This window comes from Schistocerca americana, chromosome 3, assembly GCF_021461395.2.
Source record: "Schistocerca americana isolate TAMUIC-IGC-003095 chromosome 3, iqSchAmer2.1, whole genome shotgun sequence".
In the NCBI taxonomy this organism is placed as follows: Eukaryota; Metazoa; Arthropoda; class Insecta; order Orthoptera; family Acrididae; genus Schistocerca; species Schistocerca americana.
This window is the reverse complement of record NC_060121.1, coordinates 915,395,473-915,404,984: the sequence shown is the minus strand read 5'-3', so window position 1 is coordinate 915,404,984 and position 9,512 is coordinate 915,395,473.

Sequence of the window (9,512 nt, the reverse complement as noted above, 5' to 3'; positions counted from 1 at the left end):
GGCTCCTTAGGGATATGGCAGCAAGAGAGGGGAAGAAAACCAATGTGCACTCCGTGTGCGTACCGGGGGGAGTCATTCCAGATGTGGAAAGGGTCCTTCCGGATGCCATGAAGGGTACAGGGTGCACCCATCTGCAGGTGGTCGCTCATTTCGGCACCAATGATGTATGTCACTATGGATCGGAGGAAATCCTCTCTGGCTTCCGGCGGCTATCTGATTTGGTGAAAACTGTCAGTCTCACTAGCGGGATGAAAGCAGAGCTCACCATCTGCAGCATCGGTAACAGGACTGACTGCGGACCTTTGGTACAGAGCTGAGTGGAGGGTCTGAATCAGAGGCTGAGACAGTTCTGCGACCATGTGGGCTGTGGATTCCTCGACTTGCGCCATAGGGTGGTGGGGTTTCTGGTTCCGCTGGATAGGTCAGGAGTCCACTACAAGCAGCAAGTGGCTACATGGGTAGCAGGGGTTGTGTGGCGTGGACTGGGCGGTTTCTTAGGTTAGATGGCCTCAGGCAAGTACAGAAAGGGTGGCAGCCTCAAAGGGTGCGGGGCAAATTCAGGACATGCGGGGGCCAAGCAGCAATCGGTATCGTAATTGTAAACTGTTGAAGCTGCATTGGTAAAGTACTGGAACTTCAAGCGCTGATAGAAAGCACCGAAGCTGAAATCGTTATAGGTACAGAAAGCTGGCTGAAGCCAGAGATAAATTCTGCCGAAATTTTTACAAAGGCACAGACGGTGTTTAGAAAGGATAGATTGCGTGCAACCGGTGGTGGCATGTTTGTCACTGTTAGTAGTAGTTTATCCTGTAGTGAAGTAGAAGTGGATAGTTCCTGGGAATTATTATGGGTGGAGGTTACACTCAACAACCGAGCTAGGTTAATAGTTGGCTCCTTTTACCGACCTCCCGACTCAGCAGCATTAGTGGCAGAACAACTGAGAGAAAATTTGGGATACATTTCACATAACTTTTCTCAGCATGTTATAGTCTTAGGCGGAGATTTCAGTTTACCAGATATAGACTGGGACACTCAGATGTTTAGGACGGGTGGTAGGGACAGAGCATCGAGTGACATTATACTGAGTGCACTATTCGAAAATTACCTCGAGCAATTAAACAGAGAACCGACTCGTGGAGATAACATGTTGGACCTACTGATAACAAACAGACCCGAACTTTTCGACTCTGTAAGTGCAGAACAGGGAATCAGTGATCATAAGGCCGTTGCAGCATCCCTGAATATGGAAGTTAATAGGAATATAAAAAAAGGGAGGAAGATTTATCTGTTTAGCAAGAGTAATAGAAGGCAGATTTCAGACTACCTAACAGATCAAAACGAAAATTTCTGTTCCGACACTGACAATTTTGAGTGTTTATGAAAAAAGTTCAAGGCAATCGTAAAATGCGTTTTAGACAGGTACGTGCCGAGTAAAACTGTGAGGGACGGGAAAAACCCACCGTGGTTCAACAACAAAGTTAGGAAACTACTGCGAAAGCAAAGACAGCTTCGCTCCAAGTGTAAACGCAGCCAAAACCTCTCAGACAAACAGAAGCTAAGCGATGTTAAAGTTCGCGAAAGGAGGGCTATGTGTGAAGCGTTCAGTGAATTCGAAAGTAAAATTCTATGTACCGACTTGACAGAAAATCCTAGGAAGTTCTGGTCTTACGTTAAATCAGTAAGTGGCTCGAAACAGCATATCCAGACGTTCCAGGATGATGATGGCATTGAAATAGAGGATGACACGCGTAAAGCTGAAATTCTAAACACCTTTTTCCAAAGCTGTTTCACAGAGGAAGACTGCACTGCAGTTCCTTCTATAAATCCTCGCACAAACGAAAAAATGGCTGACATCGAAATAAGTGTCCAAGGAATAGAAAAGCAACTGGAGTCACTCAACAAAGGAAAGTCCACTGGACCTGACGGGATACCAATTCGATTCTACGCAGAGTACGTGAAAGAACTTGCCCCCCTTCTAACAGCCGTGTACCGCAAGTCTCTAGAGGAACGGAAGGTTCCAAATGATTGGAAAAGAGCACAGGTAGTCCCAGTCTTCAAGAAGGGTCGTCGAGCAGATGCGCAAAACTATAGACCTATATCTCAGACATCGATCTGTTGTAGAATTTTAGAACATGTTTTTTGCTCGCGTATCATGTCGTTTTTGGAAACCCAGAATCTACTCTGTAGGCATCAACATGGATTCCGGAAACAGCGATCGTGTGAGACCCAACTCGCTTTATTTGTTCATGAGACGCAGAAAATATTAGATACAGGCTCCCAGGTAGATGCTATTTTCCTTGACTTTCTGAAGGCGATCGATACAGTTCCGCACTGTCGCCTGAAACGAAGTAAGAGCCTACGGAATATCAGACCAGCTGTGTGGCTGGATTGAAGAGTTCTTAGCAAACAGAACACAGCATGTTGTTACCAATGGAGAGACGTCTACAGACGTTAAAGTACCCTCTGGCGTGCCACAGGGGAGTGTTACGGGACCATTGCTTTTCACAATATATATAAATGACTTAGTAGATAGTGTCGAAAGTTCCATGCGGCTTTTCGCGGATGATGCTGTAGTATACAGAGAAGTTGCAGCATTAGAAAATTGCAGCGAAATGCAGGAAGATCTGCAGCGGATAGGCACTTGGTGCAGGGAGTGGCAACTGACCCTTAACATAGACAAATGTAATGTATTGCGAATACTTAGAAAGAAGGATCCTTTATTGTATGATTATATGATAGCGGAACAAACACTGGTAGCAGTTACTTCTGTAAAATATCTGGGAGTATGCGTGCGGAACGATTTGAAGTGGAATGATCATATAAAATTGATTGTTGGTAAGGCGGGTACCAGGTTGAGATTCATTGGGAGAGTCCTTAGAAAATGTAGTCTATCAACAAAGGAGGTGGCTTACAAAACACTCGTTCGACCTATACTTGAGTATTGCTCATCAGTGTGGGATCCGTACCAGATCGGGTCGACGGAGGAGGTAGAGAAGATCCAAAGAAGAGCGGCGCGTTTCGTCACAGGGTTATTTGGTAACCGTGATAGCGTTATGGAGATGTTTAGCAAACTGAAGTGGCAGACTCTGCAAGAGAGGCACTCTGCATCGCGGTGTAGCTTGCTCGCCAGGTTTCGAGAGGGTGCGTTTCTGGATGAGGTATCGAATATATTGCTTCCCCCTACTTATACCTCCCGAGGAGATCACGAATGTAAAATTGGAGAGATTCGAGCGCGCACGGAGGCTTTCAGACAGTCGTTCTTCCCGCGAACCATACGCGACTGGAACAGAAAAGGGAGGTAATGACAGTGGCACGTAAAGTGCCCTCCGCCACACACCGTTGGGTGGCTTGCGGAGTATAAATGTAGATGTAGATGGTACTAATAACATGTAGGCATACTTTTGCACATAAGCCAGAAACTACATTTCAGGTACAGAATTCCTTATACTAACCATTTCAAACATATTTTGCACTATGAACTATTAATTTCAATTTTTTGCAGAATCACTGCACTTTCCTGCAGATGATACCTCCCAGTGTTGAATATGATCAGAAATTGGAAACATGTGGTAGGGTCTCATGGGACCAAACTGCCAAGGTCATCGGTCTCTAGGCTTACACACTACTTAATCTATATTAATCTAACTTACACTAAGGACAACACACACACCCATGCCCGAGGGAGGACTTGAAACTCCGATGGGAGGGAGTTACGTGAACTGTGACATGACGCCTTAGACTGTGCGGCTAGCCCGATCGGTGAATATGATGAATTGATGAATTTAAACATACACAGAACACACACGCTCACGCGCGTGCACACATACACATAACCACACACACACACACACACACACACACACACATACTCACACACACGTCCCTACATGATACCGGCTGGATGAACGGTGCCAGTGCTGCATATCGATGTGGTGGGGTTTTGCCATTTGGGTTGGGTTGAGGGAGATAGAGGCACTAGTGGGGGAGATGGACTGGAGGTGTGTGGCTACTGGCTTGGAGGGAGAAAGCCAATTTGCCAGCTAGGAACACTGGAGGGAAGGGTGGCAGGTACACAGGATATGGATGTGATGCACAGTTGCTGGAGCCAGCAGGGAGTAGTGTATACTGAAGATGACAGGGATGTGAATTGGGAGGCAGTGACAGGATGGAGGAAGGAGGAACTGTTTGACAGAGGTTCTAGAGACAGTGGGTTACAGAATACTGAGGGCAGTACAGTTATGGGAGCAAAAGATATTTTGCAAAAATAGCTCTTATGTGCTTAGTTTGGAGAAGCTGGTGGTTTAGAGGGAAGAATCCACATAGACTGCGGCCTACTGAAGCAGCCACTGAAATCAAGTACATTATGCTCAGCTGCATCTTGTGACATGGGGTGATCAACTATGCTCTTGGCAACAGTTTGGTGGTGGCTATTCATTCTGGTGGACAGCTGGTTTGTCATCATACTGACATAAACAGCTGTGCAATGTTTGCAGCTGAGCTGGTACATGATATGGCTGCTTTTACAGGAGGTCCAGCCTCTGATGGGGTAAGATAAGCCTCCTTTCTTGGAGCCTTTTTGTTATTTCATTATTTATTACTGCAGCCTCTTTCCCGTTCTGTTGGCGGCAACAGAGACAGGGAAACAGCCGAACTTGATTAATAAATTTAACTTATGCAGCTCATAGTTGCCTTTGGTATCATATTTAAAAATAACTTGTGGTTTGGTGCTCTACGGTCCTCGCTCACCACACGCCCAGCTAAATGTGCAACATTCTTAAGGATCTCCTCCATCAGGTTGTATGAAACAAAAAGCATGTGTAATATAATATAATCCTTACACCATTGTCATCTAGATGTGCTTGTGAGAAAGAGTTAGCACTTGTAACTCTGTCCGAACAGGCCTTGGAAGGATCACCAGTACCCACCGACCGCCGTGTCATGCGGATATGAAGGGGCGTGTGGTTAGCACGCCATTCTCCCAACCGCTGTCTGTTGTCGTGACTGGTACGCTACTTCTCAATCGAGTAGCTCCTCAGTTGGCGTCACGGGGGCTGAGTGTATCCCTCTTGCCAACAGCGCTCGGCAGAGTCGGATGGTCATCCATTCAACGTCTAGCCAAGACCGACAGCACTTTGGTGATCCGACGGGAACTGGTGTTACCACTGGGGAAAGGCCGTTGGCACCACTTGTAAGCTATGGACACTTTAATGACTAAATAGGGCAGTTGTAACCTTGCTTAACGATGAGAGACTTGATTCTGAATCCTACGTATTTTAACAGTTATTTGGACGACCTAAATACGACACTTGTTAAGCCATCCAGTGAACTCTAGTTTCAATTTGTAACGTTGATCCTGTTCTGCATTTTATTTGTCATATTTAGCTATTTCTTCACCAAATTGTAGACCACTTCAAGGCGCTGCTTATTGGCGAAAGTGGTAGAGCATCTAGTAGGGAATTTCTGATCACATACAGGGTGGCGCATGAAATGTGTTGCCAATTGTTTCCTTCACAATTTACGACGCACATTAGATATCCCTCTGGGATCTCTACAGCAGTACTAGCAGAGCCTGGAAAAACAAATGACTTACGAAATGTTGTTTAATTCACGATACTGCCGCTAGGAGACCAGTAAGCAGCAATGGCTGACAATGGAAGACTGACGACACAGCAACGATCGGCAATTGTGTTACTTTTTCATGAAACGAAAAGCCTTGTCGTGACTCAGAGGCGTTTTCGACAACAGTTTAACACACGATGGGTCCCTTGCAAGAAGACCATCCACAGGTTGTGCGATAAATTTGTACAGGAAGGAACAGTATTGGAAGCGAAGCGACCTCGACCTAAGCCTGTTTGTTTGCCAGAGAATATTGAAGCGGTACGAGTTGCTGTACAGGGAAGTCCCGGGAAAACGTGTAGAAAGGCATCAGCGCAACTCGGAATATCCAGACGGTCCGTTCAACGCATTCTTAAAAGTGACCTCCATATGTACCCACACAAGATGACCTGTGCACAGAAGCTCGCTGAAGAACACAAGCAGCAGAGACTACTGTTTGCTCAGTGGGCGGAGGATAGGCAAGAAACTCTCAACAACGTTTGGTTTTCAGACGAGGCGCATTTTCATTTAGACGGTGTGGTTAACAAACAAAATGTACGCTTTTGGGCCACTGAAAACTCACAAGTGCTTCATGAACGACAACATTATGCTCCGAGGATTACAGCGTGGGCAGCAATTTCCAGTCACAGACTTATTGGACCCTTTTTCTTTGAAGAAACTGTGAACAGCGAGCGTTATTTGAGCATGCTTCGCAACAGCTTCATTCCACAGCTTCTTGCTACTGCCTTGCCCTTCAACACGCAGTGGTTCACGCAAGATGGAGCAAGGCCACATACTGCAAACACTGTGTTGGAGTTTTTACACGAGCATTTCGACATGCGGATCGTTTCACTCAGGTTTCCAGGTTGCTTCAATGACGGACAAAATTGGCCCCCCAATAGTCCAGACCTCAATCCATGTGACTTTTTTCTTTGGGGGTACCCAAAGGAAAAATTTTTACCGAAACGTCCATTTGATTTAATGGAGCTCAGATGACTTATTCTTCAAGTTTGCAGTGAAATTACGGAAGACATGTGCCGTAGGGTGTCCACTAACTTCAGTGTTCGCCGGCCGCGGTGGCCGAGCGGTTCTAGGCGTTTCAGTCTGGAACCGCGCGACTGCTACGGTCGCTGGTTCGAATCCTGCCTCGGGCATGGATGTGTGTGATGTCCTTAGGTTAGTTAGGTTTAAGTAGTTCTAAGTTCTAGGGGTCTGATGACCTCAGAAGTTAAGTCTCATAGTGCTCAGAGCCATTTAACTTCAGTGTTCGTTTGAAGGAAGTTAGGAAACGAAATGGTGGACATATTGAGCATGTGCTGAGTTAGAACAAATCTCCATGGACGGCTCTTCATTGTAGTATATGTTCCTTTCAGATTGTATTGACAATAAAGTTTATATTCAAAAACAAAATGGTAACACATTTCGTGGGCCACCCTGCATTTGCGGTCAATGCAGCTAATTACGTTACCGCGTAGTAGCACGGCGTAGTGGGCTTAATTTCGAATTTATTGACTTCTGCAGTCCGTTGCTTTTAACTATAGACGTTGTCCGCCCCCGGTAACTGAGTGGTCAGCGCGACAGAATGTCAATCCTAAGGGCCCCGGTTTGATTCCCGGCTGGGTCGGAGATTTTCTCCGCTCAGGGACTGGGTGTTGTGTTGTCCTAATCATCATCATTTCATCCCCATCGACACGCAAGTCGCCGAAGTGGCGTCAAATGGAAAGACTTGCACCGGCGAACGGTCTACCCGACGGGAGGCCCTAGTCACACGACATTTACAACTATAGACGTTCAGAGACGATGTTACAACAGAGCGTGATGGGGCAACTACCACTCGCTGTGACGCCGCTAGGATACGGAACACTTCATGTACTCGAAATGGTTCAAATGGCTCTGAGCACTATGAGACTTAACTTCTGAGGTCATCAGTCCCCTAGAACTTATAACTACTTAAAAATAACTAATCTATGGACATCACACACAGCCATGCCTGAGGCAGGATTCGAACCTGCGACCGAAGCGGTCGCGCGGCTCCAGACTGTAGCGCCTAGATCCACTCGGCCACACCGGTCGGCTTCATGTACTCGACTCTCTGCTCTTCTGACGTCTGATTTTTAGCTTCCATAGGACCCTCTCTGTAGAGGGTACTTCTATCACGGATTTCACAAAAAGGCAGAGACAGTTTACCTATCGTACGAACGCTATTCGGAAAGTAAGGTCCGATAGGTCGCAAAATGGAAACGACAGTGAAAACCCAAGGAGGCTTTCCACAGATGTGTTGGGCAGTGTCTCTAGTATGCCTGTCGATCGTGTCACGTAGCTCTTTTCAGTTCTGAGCACACAGTGAGCACGTAAAGATGTCTAGAACAATAGTCTCTCCCGCCAAGTTTGGGTGCCCACTGCGAGGTTTCGCCTGGTTTCATGCAACCATTATAATGTACCTGTCACCCGTTCCCTTATTCATGACCATTCTTGGCCGCACACTGCAGGGGCAATGACGAAGCCTCTGTAGAGTTTTCGATGGGAAATGTTTGATCGCCCACTATACAGACCGGCCTTGCTCCCTCTGATGTTCATCGGTGCTCACATGAAACACTAACTACGAAGACGGCATTTTGGCACAGACAATGAACTGCAGACCAATGTAGAGAAGTGGCGGAAAGCGCAGCTGCCTTCTATGACGCGGGTATTGGTGCAACGCTACGACAAATGCCTAAGTCGAATCGGCGACTGGGTGGAGAATTTGCTGGAACATGTAACAAACTGTTTCAAACAAAAAATTATTGATTTTCATTGTGGTTTCCATTTCGCGACCAATTGGACCTTTCTTTCTTTCCGAATAGCCCCCGTGGATAATGAAAGCAGGACTAAAGAAAAATCAAGACACGTTCATAGGATTTGTCGACCTGGAAAAAACGTTCGTGATGTAAAGTGGTGCAAGGTGTTCGAAATTATGAGAAAAATAGGGGTAAGTTATGAGGAGAGACGGGTAATATACAATTTGTATAAGAGCCAAGAGGGAATTATAAGAGTGGACGATCAAGAACGAAGTGCTCGGATTAAAAAGGGTGTAAGACGGGAATGTAGTCTTTCGCCCCTACTGTTCGATCTGTACATTGAAGAAGCAATGATATAAATAAAAGAAATGCTCAGAAATGGAATTAAAATTGAAGGTGAAAGGATATCAACGATACGATCCCTTGATGACATTGCTAACCCGAGTGAAACTGAAGAAGAATTATATGATCTACTGAATAGAATGAACAATGTAATGGCCGGTCGGAGTGGCCGTGCGGTTTGAGGCGCCATGTCACGGATTGCGCGGCCCCTCCCGCCGGAGGTTCGAGTCCTCCCTCTGGCGTGGGTGAGTGTGTGTTGTTCTTAGCATAAGTTCGTATTAAGTAGTGGGTAAGTCTAGGGACCGATGACCTCAGCAGTTTGGTCCCTTAGGAATTCACACAAATTTGAACAATGTGATGAGTACAGAATATGAATTAAGAGTGAATCGAAGAAAGACGAAAGTAATGAGAAGTAGCATAAATGGGAGCAGCGAGAAGTTTAACATCAGGATTGATGGTTATGCACTAGATGAAGTTAAGGAGTTCTACAACCTAGGCAGCAAAATAACCAATGACGGACGGATCAAGGAGGACATCAAAAGTAGACTAGCATTGGGAAAAAGGACATTCCTGGCCAAGAGAAGTCTACTAATATCAAACATGGGCCTTAATTTGAGGAAGAAATTTCTGAGAATGTAGGTTTGGAGCATAACATTGTATGGTAGTGAAACATGGGCTGTGAGAAAACCGAAAGAGAAGAGAATCGAAGCATTTGAGATGTGGTGCTACAGAAGAATGTTGAAAATTAAGTGGACTGACAAGGCAAGGAGTGAGGAGGTTCTGAGCAGAATCGGAGAG